This window comes from Schistocerca cancellata, chromosome 5 (genome assembly GCF_023864275.1).
Source record: "Schistocerca cancellata isolate TAMUIC-IGC-003103 chromosome 5, iqSchCanc2.1, whole genome shotgun sequence".
NCBI lineage: Eukaryota > Metazoa > Arthropoda > Insecta > Orthoptera > Acrididae > Schistocerca > Schistocerca cancellata.
The window spans coordinates 605081718-605098303 of NC_064630.1; the positions used below are offsets into that span (position 1 = coordinate 605081718).

Below are 16586 nucleotides of genomic sequence, written 5' to 3' on the forward strand. Positions count from 1 at the left end.
CGTGCTGCCTTTCTTTGAACGTTTTCGATGTACTCCGTCATTCCTATGTGGTAAGAATCCCACACCGCGCAGCAGTATTCTAAAAGAGGACGGACAAGCGTAGTGTAGGCAGTCTCCTTAGTAGGTCTGTTACATTTTCTAAATGTGCTGCCAATAAAACGTAGTCTTTGGTTAGCCTTCCCAACAACATTTTCTATGTTTTCCTTCCAATTTAAGTTGTTCTTAATTGTAATACCTAGGTATTTGGTTGAATTTATGGCTTTTAGATTAGACTGATTTATCGTCTAACCGAAGTTTAACGAGTTCCTTTTAGCACTCATGTGGATGACCTCACACTCTTCGTTATTTATGGTCAACTGCCACTTTTCACACCATTCAGATACATTTTATAAATCGTTTTGCAGTTTGTTTTGATCTTCTGACGACTTTATTAGTCGATAAACGACAGTGTCATCTGCAAACAACCGAAGTCGGCTGCTCAGATTGTCTCCCTAATCGTTTATATAGATACGGAACAGCAAAGGGCCTATAAAACTACCTTGGGGAATGCCACACATCACTTCTGTTTTACTCGATGACTTTCCGTCAGTTACTACGAATTGTGAAGTCTCTGACAGGAAATCATAAATACAGTCGCGTAACTGAGACGATATTCCATAAGCACGCAATTTCACTACGAGCTGCTTGTGCGGTACAGTGTCAAAAGCCTTCCGGAAATCCAGAAATACGGAATCGATCTGAAATCCCTTGTCAATAGCACTCAACACTGCATGTGAATGAAGAGCTAGTTGTGTTTCACAGGAACGATGTTTTCTAAACCCATGTTGACTGTGTGTCAATAGACCGTTTTCTTCAAAGTAATTGACAATGTTCGAAGACAATATATGCTCATAAATCCTCCTGCATATCGACGTTGACGATATGGGCTTGTAAATTAGTGGATTACTCATATTACCTTTCTTGAATATTGGTGTGACCTGTGCAACTTTCCAGTCTTTGGGTACGGATATTCCGTCGAGCGAACGGTTGTATATGATTGTTAAGCATGGAGCTAATGCATCAGCATACTCCGAAAGGAACCTAATTGGTATACAGTCTGGACCCGAAAACTTGCTTTTATTAAATGATTCAAGTTGCTTCGCTACTCCGAGGATATTTACTTCTACGCTCCTCATGTTGGCAGCTGTTCTCGATTCGAATTCTGGAACATTTACTTCGTCTTCTTTTGTGAAGGCATTTCGGAAGACTGTATTTAGTTACTCTGCTTTGGCAGCACTGTCTTCGTTAGTATCTCCATTGCTATCGGGCAGAGAAGGCATTGATTGTTTCTTGCCGTTAACATGCTTCACATACGACTAGAATACCTTTGGATTTTCTGCCTGGTTTCGAGACAAAGTTTCGTTGTGGAAACTGTTGTAAGCATCTCGCATTGAATCCGCGATAAATTTCGAGCTTCTGTAAAAGATTGCCAATCTTGGGGATTTCGTGTCTGTTTAAATTTGGCATGTTAGTTTCGTTGTTTTTGCAACAGTGTTCTAACCCGTTTTGTGTACCAAGTAGGATCAGTTCCGTCGTTTGTTAATTTATTTGGTGTAAATCTCTCAACTGCTGCCGATACTATTTCTTTGAAACCAAGCAACATCTGGTCTACACTTATACTACTAATTTGGAATGAGTGAAGATTGTCTCTCAGGAAGGCGTGAAGTGAATTTTTAGCTGCTTTTTTCAATAGGTATATTTTTTGCTTATTTTTCGAGGATTTGGGGATTACAATACTCAATGTTGCTACGACAACCCTGTGTTCAATAATGCCTGAATCGGTTTGGATGCTCGTTGTGAACTCAGGATTATTTGTTGCTAAGAGGTAAAACGTGTTTTCACATCCGTTTACTATTCGCGTGGGCTCATGAACTAACTGCTCGAAATTATTTTCAGTGAATGCGTTTAGCCCAATTTCAGATGTTATTTTATGCCTACCTGCGGAATTAAACATGTATTTTCGCCAACATATCGAGGGTAAATTAGAGTCACCACCAACTATTATCGTATGAATCGGGTACGTGTTTGAAATCTAACTCAAGTTTTCTTTGAACCTTTCAGCAACTGTATCATCTGAACTGGGAGGTCGGTAAAAGGATCTAATTATTTTACTCCGATGGCAAAATGTATTTTAATGGTTATTGATATTTATTCTAAATTTGCCTGGGCATTGTCCGTGAAACCGAAAACAAGGAAGGATGTCGCGCATGTGTTTTAGGGTCTAATGCTGATGGATACAAATCGAAGCCCAGACATCCTTCAAACAGATCACGGTGGCGAGTTTTACAATAGGTATTTCAAGACTGTGATGGAGCAGTGTGTAATACACCACTACTCGACGTTCACCCAGTATCGTGGAAGGTCTGAACTGAACAGTGAAAACCCAAATGTGGATTCTATTAAATCTTCGAGGCCCACACAAATGTATCGATATCCTCCCGCAACTAGTTGCACAGTATAATAGAAGCAAACATCGTGCAATAAAAATGAGACCACTTGATGTTCGTGATAACAAACTTCCAAATGCAGTAGACAATGCCATTAAAATGTAAGATCCGAGTAAACAGCAATTTAATGTAGGTGATTTAGTACGTATTTCAAAACAAAAGACAGCGTTTAAGAAGTCATACATGCCAAACTGGTCAACCAACATATTTACAGTTTTCAAAGTCAGAGAACGAATCCTAGCACCTACCTCTTAAAGGACAGCGGTGGTACTGGAATTACACAGAAGAGTTCGGAACCAGATGTGTGTTTCTAGAAAGGCTCATAAGGCGTCGAGGGATTACAGCTTGGTTTCTCGGAACTGGATCGACGCTGACGATTTGGTATACGTATAAGAGGGTGAGCAGACTGCAACCACCTCAGTAGCATAACATGTGTGATAAGAGACGCATTACAGGAGGAGGCGGTATTCTCTACAAAGTACCAATCGAATTACACATTCCTGAATATAACTACTGTGGACCTGGAAGAAAAGTTCACAAACGATTGGTACGCAGTACTAACGTGATAAATCAGCTCGACGTAGTGTGTATGGAACACGACAGCACATACGCAGCAAATAAAGATCGTCACACCGCCGATCGAATTTTAACTGATAAAGCTGATTTCCAGAGTATACGACATTGCATCTAAACATCGACTGGGGAAGCGATGCTTAATACCCATCCTTATATTGGATTCTTAAAAGTCAGGAGGAACGACGCTTAGCTGACCACACAGGAATGTACTGAAGTATTGGTAGCGTCGAAAATTGTAGAACACTTGTCTTCTGCCTTTGAAATTTCGTTGTAATTTTTCTGGGAGTTGCAGGTCGGAATGAGTCGAAATAGTAGACATTATTTGTACTTATTTTTTAAATATATGCTACCCAGTGATTTCCAGGTCCTACTACATCAAGATTCGAAGTTCCGCATTCTCCTGATTGCCACATAGTCTTCGGCAATGTATCCAGCATGAACACACCTCAGAATCTCGGAATGTTGAATTTCTTCTTAACAAACTTAAGCATATCTGTATTTGTAAGCGCCCTGTCTGGTAGGACTGCTAGGGGGATTCTTTTGTTAGTGAAGAGACCTAGTCTTTTCTTGTATGGTTTCAAAACTAGCCTTTTTCCGTTGGCTGCTGCCTCCGTCATGTCACTATGTCTTCGTGCCCCCAGCTGTTGCTCCTAAGAGTTATGTTCATTATGACTGTCCTGACAAAAGCCCATCGAACCCATCGCTGAGAGAACGGCTAGGGCGGGGATGAGGAAGGGAATAAGTCATCTCGACGTCTTGTGTGTTTGTAGAACCCTGGTTGGTCTAATAGATCCTTTTTTTCTCACTCCTTATATCCCTTCTCGGGACCTTTGCCTTCCGCGGGCAAGTGCTCTACGATATGAGCTACCGAAGTACGACTCACGCCCGGTACTCACAGCTTTACTTCTGCCAGTATCTCGTCTCCTACCTTCCAAACTTTACAGAAGATCTCCTGCGAACCTTGCAGAACTAGCACTCCTGAAAGTAAGACATGGCTTAGCCACAGCCTGGGCGAGGCAAAGGTCCCGAGTTCGAATCTCGGTCGGGCACACGGTTTTAATCTGCCAGGAAGTTTCATATCAGCGCACACTCCGCTGCAGAGTGAAAATCTCATTCTGGAAACCTCCCCCAGGCTGTGGCTAAGCCATGTCTCCGCAATATCCTTTCTTTCGGGAGTGCTAGTTCTGCAAGGTTCGCAGGAGAGCTTCTGTAAAGTTTGGAAGGTAGGATACGAGATACTGGCAGAAGTAAAGCTGTGAGTACCGGGCGTGAGTCGTGCTTCGGTAGCTCAGATGGTAGAGCACTTGCCCGCGAAAGGCAAAGGTCCCGAGTTCGAGTCTCGGTCGGGCACACGGTTTTAATCTGCCAGGGAGTTTCTTAACAGTGCTTCCTTTGGCAGCTATAATAGAGTGTAAACACATTGTTAGATGATGATTTTTACTTTATGCGCTAATTAGTATTTATATGCCGTTTCTTTATTGACACTGCTGCATCGGAACGTCGACTTAGTAGAAGTAAAACTGTTAAGGCTGCATTGAAACGCAGCCATTAAATGATGATATTAAAGCGGTTTGCAGGTAGTTGTGCAGTATACAAGAATTTAATATTTGTACTTATCACTCATAAGGTGATTTTGTATATATTTTCTGTTATTCTCAGTTACTGCTTAACGCATACTTCTTAAAGTAATTCGACAGTGTTTCTTGGAAGTACTTTGATGATATGAGATCCTACTCTATCTGTTAGATTGACCTCGAAAATCAAATACAGAAATTATTTCGCTTATTACTAACAGTTTTGTTATGAAACACGTGAAACAAAACACAGAACCATACTCTGAATCCTACAATGCCCATGAGCTGCCCTTAAACGAATATAAACTCGACCTGATTGGTAATGAAAAATTCAATGTCTCTCCACAGGTGCTGAGTCTAGTCCGTTATCAATAAGAACATTCCGCTTATTACTAACAGTTTTGTTATGAAACACGTGGAACAAAACACAGAACCATACTCTGAATCCTAAAATGCCCATGAGCTACCCTAAAACGAATATAAACTCGACCTGCTGGGTAATGAAAAATTCAATGTCTTTCCACAGGTGCTCAATCTAGTCCGTTATCAATAAGAACATTATTTAATTGTCTAATGTCGTCCTTTGACCACAGAAGTAATACTAATTTTATTTAACTTATATTTATTATTATGAAACAACAATTTTGGTGTAGTGGGACATGAGCAGACGTGAGGCTAAATTTAACAACAATTTCATCAGGCCTCCAAACTTTAAGTAACCGAACAAAAAACTAGATACAATAAAGCAAATTGTATGTTACTGTCGGCCAAAAGAACTTTACATGGGGCAAGAGTAACTAATAAGACACAATTATCCTTATAACAATAAAAATAAGTTCGAATTCTATACAAATCTTGCACTATGAAGATAACTTGGCAACAGCCAACAATTTACGGTGTCTGGCACTCAGCTATAATCAGAAATAGCAGCTGTAAAACTTACGGTGCCAAAGAATATTTATCCTTATGTAGGATTAGTAAAGACAACCTCTAACTACACTTCCATCCACTATTAACGGACAGCTAACGCGTCAACTACACACAAAATAACAAACTACCCACGCTTATGTTTGAATAACACCTCGTACAGTAACTTAGGTAACAGTTCTTCCACGCAAAAGCAGAAACAAACTATTGTTAACACATAATATTAGTAATACAATAAATCTTTAAAGTCAGTGAAGAAACCAACTGATCTACGGTCACAGTGATAAATAATTAACTTCTGCCTAGTAAATTTAATCACAGTAACGATAGCAGCTGAGGAAATGAATTAAATTTTTTGCCACAGTCAGAACTTGAACCCGTCTCCCTACTTACTTTTTTTTGTTTTTCCGCCCCTTCATATGAAAGGGAAACTACAAAAGAAAATCTACTTGCCACCGCCACTTATGAACTAACAAAAAATAGAAAACGGACCTCTTCAGGCTTTGGCGCCTATCTACGCCTATCCCGAAACAACTAATCTGTTATTACAAGGATGTAGGAAAGGAAGAAATTAGGGGGGTGGAGGGGGGGGGGTAGGAACATATAGAGTAGCGATGAAACGGAAGTAGCTGTGCACGGGCTTTTGTTTTTTTAGGTTATTTTATTTCATTTTTTTGTTTTTGCTTTTTTGTAAGTATATTTTTATTTTATTTATTGATTTATATATATTTTATTTTTATTTTTTATTTAATTATTCTATGTACCAGAATTCCAGGAGTCACTAGCGGCTTCCGATTGGCGGAGCATCCAAACGCGTCTTCTCGAAATTTTAGTAGAGATTCCGTTTGTAGTGCGTTCAGAACATCATGTCGGAAAAATAAGCATCAGCATTTCATGGCTTGGACGTTCCAACTGGAAGAAGGGTCATGAAACGCGCTCCACAGGAAACTGGAAAACAACTGCATGTCTGTGGGGTTGTGAACAAGTGCAAGTGCAGTGTCGATTGTTGAGGTACGTCCAGTAACCGAGTCCCGATTTCTCGTCGGGGCCAAAAAGGTAGCGGACCGTATGACAGAGTACCCCATTCACCGCGCTGGTTTTTGTTGCGCGGTAATGAATCACATTTGGGATTAAAAGCGTCAAGAAATTGATCTGAGCAGGTGTCTGTTGGGTTAGGAAAGCCAAGATTGGCAGGTATGCTACCCATTACACCACCACAGCAATGTAGCTAACACACCTGAACAGACTACTCTACTAGCCCTCCATGACGTAGTTCACGTCTTATTTTCCTCTCCTCAGATCATCACTACTGCCGAAGCTCTCTGGTATTGGAAGTTGGACGTAATGGGAAAATCCTGCCTGCACCTCAGGCACACGTGATCTTTAGATCTACCTAGTAAGCAAGGAGACCCAGGTACAAAACCCGGCAGTACCATAAATGTTAATTCATTTCTTCAGCTTCTATCTTTATGATGTCTCAAGGAAAATTTAATTACATCGGATTTAATCACGTGTACGTTGTGTACTAATTATGCTTGCTCTGCCTCTCGGCAAGCACTGTCTCAGGCATCACATGTCATAAATAACAAACAACTATTAACATAGCACCAAAGACTTCAGTGCAGGAAGCTGTTCTGGAGTGGCTACGCTCAATATGTGTTCAAATGGCCCTGAGCACTATGCGACTTAACTTCTGAGGTCATCAGTCGCCTAGAACTTAGAACTAATTAAACCTAACTAACCTAAGGACATCACACACATCCGTGCCCGAGGCAGAATTCGAACCTGTGACCGTAGCGGTCGCTCGGCTCCAGACTGTAGCGCCTAGAACCGCTCGGCCACTCCGGCCGGCACACAATATAGCGTTCGCGCATTGCGCAGTTCACTTCCTCAATCACAATGCCACTAGGATGCCCCCATTGGCAGCAAGTCTATCCAAGTAAACACCCCTTAAGTCATGCTGAAGCTGTTCCTGCGCCTCAACCGGAACTGAATCACTCAAACAGGTTATCTAGAGGGTAGCCCCTCCTGCGCAGACGTCTTTTCCGTACTGATTCGACCTCTCTGCATACAATTTCGTTGCTCGCGACCTTCTTCTATCTGCATGAATGTATTTCCTTGGCTAAATGGCGGTGAATAACTGTATCGAAGGGTTTCTGCAACTCCAGAAAGAGATCATCAACCTTGATTATTATCTTTCTTTTGATGCCGTGACTGAAAAGAGCGAACTATGTTAATTCTAAAATATTAATGTAGTTCTGATGGGTACCACCAGCAGATGTACCACAGCATTTAGGTGATGAGCGCTACTCAAAGCTTTTCCTGTAAGCAAGTTTGCTTTGGAAGCTCAGCACCAGTGCATACCAACTTACACGCCTCCGACGGGCGTAAAGCAACAAGACTGTGCTTAAGTGCTTACCTCACACATGCAAACCAGGTCGACATGTAATCGCTACAGAAATGCAAATTTTCCCGCTGAAAACGGGCGAGGTCGCAAATTCAGGGCTCTCCACTGTGTAGAACGCCTCAGCAGCGGGGAGATAGTTGCGACAAACTGCCGCCGCATGCAAATGGTCGCGCCCTCGACGCCCGGCGTTAGCAGTCGCTGTGGCGCTGGCTCTTGTAGCCCAGTTCCACCCCGTTCCTCGCCGGAGCGCCGCAGTTCCGGACGGCTTAGTACAAGCTATGGCGGCTCCTGCGCGTTCCGCATTGAACGCCGTCACGTTCCGCAGTGGCTTTACACTCTCCAACTTGCAGAGAACTATGTCAGCGATAACAAGCGAATATATGGGAACTTACGACTCCGCTGTGACCTACCAGAGAGTTTAAACATTGTGAGATGCTTATAGAGAGAATATTTTCGTACCCAGATATCAACGTACATGTTTTGTTCAAGTTATTCTTTATTTTTGTTAACTGTGCAGTTAGGAGCCTAATAAAAAACGTGTGTAACAACTAAATGTCTCGCCGTCCGGACGACATTTCCGGCAGTGAAATCTTACATATTACAGTCCGTAGACTTGTGATATCGAGGAATAACACCTCCCCAATTGTAACGGGAAATTGATCCTCTACTGTATATATTAAATTTAAGCTGAGACATTTTCTTCAAAATGGCTCTGAGCCCTAGGGGACTTAACTTCTGAGGTCATCAGTCCCCTAAAACTTAGAACTACAACCTAACTAACCTAAGGACATCACACACATCCACGCCCGTGGCAGGATTCGAACCTGCGACCGTAGCGGTCGCGTGGTTCCAGACTGTAGCACCTAGAGCCGCTCGGCCACCCCGGCCGGCGAGACATTTTGTTTTGCAAGTTCGAAGTTTTTCGATGTCAGATGATAGCAGCATCCGAAACGGCATAATAAAGAAGTAAATTTATTAAGCGATATAGGTTTCTTTATTCACAACATATTCACAATGATCTCCCACTCAAACAAGGTATTTATTTTTTTTCAATCATGAAGCAATAAGTGTGGTTGGGAGGGGTTGGATGGAGGAAGACCGTCAAAGTGGCCAGCGGAAGTTTTGCTTGGGCCTCTAGCAAATGGGAATTTGCAAACGGTAGTCGGATATTCGGTATTCTGCTGTAGTTACCTAACCGGACACAGACCCTTAAATAAATATCCTGTAAATCTTACTAATATTTTTCCACTCCTGAAACAAACATAATTTTGAGAAGATACACGATGAAAGAACCTAGGGTACGATATTTTAATTAAGTGAGCTTTTTTCTCATATGCTAATGATGGCAGAGGGGAACGATATTGCACGAACGTATCTTCACATAAGACATTGTTTTCTTTCAATTGGAATTTGAGTATGGGTGGAAGATAACAACAGTGACTTCGTAAATTGTTGCTCCCACCAGTTGCGGAGAGTGTGCTGTAATTTGATTTTCGTATGCAACAGCACCTACAGCTGATCATCAAGAACGGTGTCTAAAGTATGGACCCGAAATTAGTGAGGAAAGGACTAGACAAAGCTGTCAGGTATCGTAGTTCAGCATCAAGACCCATGAAATGGTGCCACAAGCTGACCGGGAATTTGTGTTCTGATAACGATTGACGACTGGTGTTCTCGGTGACGAATTCCCTCGTACTGGACGCCCCACTTTTTATGCGACTGCCACAGAAAAGTACGGCTGTCACAACTTTTGTGTCAAGTGACCAAAACAAAGGGCATGTTGGAGAGCCATAGCCGGCCGATTTTGTGAAAATCAAACGATTTGGCGACCCACATTGCTTCAGGCAACGAGACATGGTAATCCTACACCAGAGTAGAAATAAAACAACAGTCAACGCAATTCCGTATTTCGACTTTGAAAAACAGAAAAAAATCAAGAAATCTTCTCTAGTTCAGAAATGATGCCTATTGTTTTCTGCCCTGTTTTTAACTCTTCTAAAGCTACAAAATTCAATTGTTGGTAACGCCATAGTGAAGTGGAAACCACGAAGCAACGACCACGGTAAAACCAAGAAAAGATAGAGTTCATACACTGACGGACAAGCACCGTTGAGAATTGCAGACGCTGGCTGTAAAAAAGGCCCAATAAATCAACAGAAGAAATCACTCGTGAGGTTCAAAATGCTACCAGCAGCCCCGCTAGCACAATGGCTGTGTGTAGGGAGTTGAAAAGTATAGGGAACTATGGTAGAGCAGCTCCTCAGAGGCCACACGTCTCTGTAGTCAATACTACGACTGGAAACGAGTGCTTCGGAGTGATAAATCGCTTTATGTCCTGTGGCTACCCGATCCAGGGGTTTGGGATGGAAAATTCCTGGAGAATGTTACGTGCAGTAACTATACCGCGAACGGTGAAGTATGGGGGAGTTGGTGTTCCGGTTTGAGAGTGTTTTTCGTGCTAGGATTCGGTCCTCTTACTGACTGCTCTTAAAGAAAAGCCAGTTTCTCAATGATGTGAACACATTTTAAAGCAATATGTACTGCGTACAGCAGAGTTCTGAGACGATTACTGTTTGTATCAGCATGACAATGTAGCCTCTAATAAAGCAATATATTTCCGGAAATATCATTCTCGAAGTTACACACATCAAAAAAAGTTTGGCATCAACCCAGTTCCCAGAACTCGTGAAGATATACGTTGACTGTGGATATTGTGTCACAGACACAATCCCTTTCACTGTTCAGAGATGTCACTAAATCTGCACAAAGATGTAAACAACCATCCATGAGCAGCGCCTATTAGACAGAGGACTGATCAGTTCCAGTCATTCCACCAGAAATAAGGTACACGGCTTGTGTTTGTAGTTCAACCATATCTAGACGGCCAATATCGCGTTTCGATCGCGCTCGCATTACTACTTCGTGAAAGGAAATGTTCTAAACGAGGGAAGTGTCCAGGCGTCTCTGAGTGAACGAAAGCGATGTTGTTCGGACATATAGGAGATACAGAGAGACAGGAACCGTCGATGATATGCCTCGCTCAGGCCACTCAAGGGCTACTACTGCAGTGGATGACTGCTACCTACGGATTGTGGCTCGGAGGAACCCTGACAGCAAAGCCACCATGTTGAATAATGCTTTTCGCGCAGCCATAGGACGTCGTGTTACGACTCAAACTGTGCACAATAGGCTGCCTGATGCGCAACTTCACTCTCGACGTCCATGGCGATGTCCATCTTTGCAACCACGACACCATGCAGCGCGAAAAGATCGGCCCAACAACATGCCGGATGGACCGTTCAGGATTGGCCTCACGTTCTCTTCACTGATGATTGTCGCATATGCCTTCAACGAGACAATCGTCGGAGACGTGTCTGGAGGCGATTCGGTCAGGCTTAACTCCTTAGACACATTATCCAGCGAGTGCAGTAAGGTGGATGTTCCCTGTTGTTTTGGGGTGGCATTATGTGGGGCCGACGTACGCCGCTGGAGGTCATGGAAGGCCCCGCAACGACTGTACGATACGTGAATGCCACCCTCCGAGTGACAGAGCAACCATATCGGCAGCGTATTGGTGAGGCATTGGTCTTCATGGATTACAATTCGCGCCCCCATTGTGCACATCTTGTGAATGACTTCCTTTAGGATAATGACATCGCTCGACTAGAGTGACCAGCATGAACACTATCGAACATGCCTGGGATAGATTGAAAAGGGCTATTTGTGGAGTCGTAACTACCAGCCACTGTTAGGGATCTACGCCGAATCGCCATTTAGAAGGGGGATTTCGGACCAACAGTGCCTTGATGAACTTGTGGCTAGTGTGCCACGACGAATACAGGCATGCATCAATGCAAGAGGACGTCCTACTGGGTATTAAAGGTACCGGTGTGTACAGCAATCTGGTCCGCCACCTCAGAAGGTCTCGCTGTATGGTGGTACAACATACAATGTGTTGTTCCTATGAGCAATACAAAATTCGTAGATGATGTTTATGTTGATCTCTATTCGAGTTTTCTGTACACGTTCCGGAACTCTCGGAACAGAGGTGATGCAAAACTTTATTTGATGTGTGTAATTAGTCTACCCTGAACCCAATGGAACATTTCTGGAGTGAGTTACAACGTCGACATTTCTCCAAATTGCCACGTACATCATCGCCACTTGCTGTGGTTTGAGGTGTTGAGACAGAATGGGCTATTATTCCTCGATAGGCACTCAGACACCTCACTAAAAGTGTTCCTAGGAGATTTCAAGCAGTCATAAAGGCCAAGAGGTTTACAAACCACTACAGTGTGTTCGGATACTTTTGGTCAGATAATTTATTCTCCTAAAGGGTGAGTCATCGGCAGAAGTAAGGTTAACTTCAGACATGCCTCATGGATGTGTGCTGCGACCGTCATACATCATTCTGGGAATTAGTGATATGACGAGAACCTTACCGGTAATCTCACATTCTTTTCAAATGATGTATTTATCTATCTGAAACATCTGCAAAAATACCCAAGAGTTCTTAATAAAATGTCCAAGTGATGCAAAGATTTACAACTGGTTTTAAATGTTCATAAATGTAAAACTGTATACTTCACGAAAAACAGAAAAGTAGTTTCTTCAGTGTACAGTATCAATGAGATGCAATTGTAAGCAGTTAATTCTTGCAAGTACGTGGTTGTAACAGTTTGTAGAGGTATGAACTGAAATTATCACACAGGCTCAGCTGTTGGAAAAGTGGGAGCCACATTCCGGTTCATTGGTGGGAAATTGGAGAAACACAGTTAGTCTACTAAGGAGACTGCTTGCAGGTCATACCAAATAAGACTAGTAGGGGATAATGTACATGATGGTCTCATGTTTGTCTAACTCGCAAAAGAGTTTCACGGAAATGTTGAAAAACCTGAATTGGAGGACTCTCCTCTTGAAAGCCTACTTACAAATATTGTAGAAGTGGTATTTAGAGATATATCGACCCCCTAGGGATAACCAGGAGGAAGTAAGACTACTTATAACACGCACGGAGGCCTTCAGGACTCATTCTTCCCGGGCTCCATACGAGATTGCAACAGAAAGAAAGTTTAGCGAGTGATACAATGTTAAGGACCCTCTGCCAGCCACTGCGCACTTGTTTAACTCCTGTGTGTGTGTGTGTGTGTGTGTGTGCGCGCGCGCGTGCGTGGGTGTATGTGTTCAAATGGTTCAAATGGCTCTGAGCACTATGGGACTCAACTGCTGTGGTCATAAGTCCCCTAGAACTTAGAACTACTTAAACCTAACTAACCTAAGGACAGCACACAACACCCAGCCATCACGAGGCAGAGAAAATCCCTGACCCCGCCGGGAATCGAACCCGGGAACCCGGGCGTGGGAAGCGAGAACGCTACCGCACGACCACGAGATGCGGGCAAAGGGTGTATGTGTCTGTAGATGTAAATGTACTTAAGTCTTGTTGCAAAGGTTGTTCACTAAAGTACGAGCAGCCCTTAGCGGCTCGCCATCTTACTTACAACTATTCATGACGTCGCCTTTCCGGCTTAGATCTTTTTTAATATGTGACTTGTAAGTACTGCATCTTTTTCCTGTCAGTACAAACTTTTATTTTATTAATGTATGATATACTTAATATGTTTTACAATAGTTAGTCTAATTCTGAAGACGACGCTCATAGTAGTGTCGAAACCTGGTCAATTTTGACTTAATATTTGTGACCGAGGGCTTATTTATTCTAGTATAATTCTGACACGGTCACTGAACCTTAGCAGCTGTATTCAAAGTTTCAACATATTTTTTTCTGAAAGCATGTTCAATTTATTCAGGACTGCAATACACCATACCATTCCTCACTCTTTTGGCTGCAGAACTCTTTTTCAACAAAATGTCCGTTAAACTCGACGACCTTGTGCCAGCTTACTGGGAGGACCTCAAGTGGCCTAAGTCGGATGATGATGATGATGTTTGGTTTGTGGGGCGCTCAACTGCGTGGTTATCAGCGCCCGTACAATTACCCAATCATTGCTCAGTCCAATTTCGCCACTTTCCTGGATGATGATGAAATGATGAGGACAACACAAACACCCAGTCATCTCGAGGCAGGTGAAAATCCCTGACCCCGCCGGGAATCGAACCCGGGACCCCGTGCTCGGGAAGCGAGAACGCTACCGCGAGACCACGAGCGCCGGACAAGCCTAAGTCGGAGCCAACGTCCTCGCTCCCATCATCTGCATCCTGATTCCTGGAGAGTGCATTCTTCATTGGGCCAAGCAGACGGAAATCGGAAGGTGCGAGATCCAGCCTGCAGGGTGGATGAGGAAGACAGTCCAGCGAACTTCTGTGAACTACTCCCGGGTGAACAAACTTGGGTCCGGCCTTGCGTTGTCATGGGGAAGGAAAAGATCGTTTGCAATTTTGTGGCGACGAACGCAGCGAAGTCGCTTATTCAGTTTCCGGAGGGCGGCATAACACACTTCAGAGTTGATCGTTGCACCATGGGGGAGGACGTCAAATAGAATAACGCCTTCAAAGTTCAAGAAGACCGTCGGCTTTTAACTTCTTCTTCGGAGGAGAAGAGGCTTGGCATCACTCCATGAATTGCCGTTTTGTTTCCGGTTCGAAGTGATGAATCAGTACTTCGTTCGACAAAAAATTCCGCAATTCCGCACAGATGGTGCTTTATTGTCTACTGTCTGGGGGCAAGGAGCCCAAAAATGGTACAAATGGCTCTGAGCATTATGGGACTACTTAAACCTAACTAAGAACATTAGACACATCCATGCCCGAGGCAGGATTCGAATATACGACCGTAGCGGTCGCGCGGTTCCAGACTGTAGCGCCTAGAACCGCTCGGCCACTCTGGCCGGCGGCGAGGAACACAGCGGGCACTCATCTTTGAGTACGCCAACTAGTGGATGAGTGTGCCAGCGTTAGCAACAGAGAAGTTCGTTAGTGTAGAGAGTGTCCGCACGTTCTAACACTGCAGAGCGCTGATGTGTGCGGCTGGTCGGCAGGAAGGACATCAGACAGGTCCGTGCGATCTTTTTACGATGATAACAGACGCCTCGCCCAACAGCTTACCGCGCTTTTGTTGACTGGCAGGTCTCCGTAGACATTTTGCAGGCGCCTATGGATATCTGCGAAGAACTGGTTTTCCGTCAAAGAAATTCAGTGACAGCTCTCTGCTTGGAACGGAACTCTGTTAGAGATGCCATCCTGAAGGCTACGTTTATCGCTACCATCTACTTCATGAGACTATAGTGATCGAAGCGGGAATATTCCACAATGTCTCAGAATCCGCATTTTTTTCAGCAAAAATTGCCGAGGGAAAGGTATGTTGCATTGCTTACTGAAGGCCCCTCGTAATAAATACTGTTCTCGTAACAGTGTCAAGGCTGGCGCTATCCGAGACGGCGTTACAAGGCGCGGTCAGAAGGGAAGGAGATTACGTGACGGTGTGGTCACAGCAGCCGGCACGGTTCCGGTCCCACACAGGGCGACGCCTTATCGCATCGCTCACACAAGGGGACAGCCAGACGGCGGAGAGACGGACTGATAGCGCCGCCGACAGGGCGTCGAACGCATGTCGCGCTATCTGGCGCCTGTGACAGGCGTCCGTCCGCAGATAAGCTCTCTGCGTGACGCCGCGCAGACGTGACGACCCCGTGTTTATTTCCGCTGCTTTGTGGGGTAATCCCGGGGTGCCACGGCAAGGCGGCAGAGCCGTGCTGGCGATGAACGCAACTATGAAAGCAGGGAAGTGTGTCAAAGCATGTTAAGAAACTGTCTAGTGGAGCTCTCACTCGTGTGACTGAGGAAGAATTCTGCGGATTTGATGATAAGATTCACGGATAGTACACAGCACTCCGTCATCAGGCCATCTGGGGCCCATCGGCATCATCCGACCGCCGTGTCATCCTCAGTCAGCGATGTGTATAGGAGGGGCGTGTGGTCAGCCCACCGCTCTCCCGGTCGTTATGATGGTTTTCTTTGACCGGAGCCGCTACTATTCGGACGAGTAGCTCCTCAATCGGCATCACAAGGCTGAGTGCACCCCGAAAAATGGCATCAGCGCATGGCGACCCGGATGGTCACCCATCCAAATGCAGGCCACGCCCGACAGCGCTTAACTTCGGTGATCTGACGGGAACCGGTGTATCCACTGCGGCAAGGCCGTTGCATGATGATATACAGAGTGATTCGAAAAGAAAAGAACCGTTTTAAATTATTTACTACAAATTGTGAAAGACAGAAACACATTGCGAATGTCACTGGATATAGGAAGGTGAAAAGCCTTGTGTTCGCATAGCCACTACGCCATACAACCAAAGTGAGCACCATGCGTTACTGGAGAATCTTCGAAACGGTTGCCCATTTCATTGCAAACACGAATCAACCGGACGCTGTTTATTCAATCGACAGCTTCAACAATTCGAATTCACAGATCTTGAATAGTAACTGCCATAGGCGTGACAAATAGTTTGTCTCTCATATATCCCCACGGAAAATGGCAAGGTCTGGTGACCTGGGAGGTCAAAAACAATGAAAAAGATCTCGTTGTCCACCTCTTGGAATCAGACGTTGTGGGAAGATGCTGGTAAAATAAAGCAAGAGTTCACGGGGAAAGAGGCG

At 44.2% G+C, this 16586-nt stretch overlaps 1 pseudogene; it reads right to left on the reverse strand.

Moving 5' to 3' along the window:
• Positions 1–16017: 16017 nt before the first annotated feature.
• On the reverse strand, positions 16018–16135 carry LOC126189219 (5S ribosomal RNA; annotated as a pseudogene).
• Positions 16136–16586: the final 451 nt, after the last annotated feature.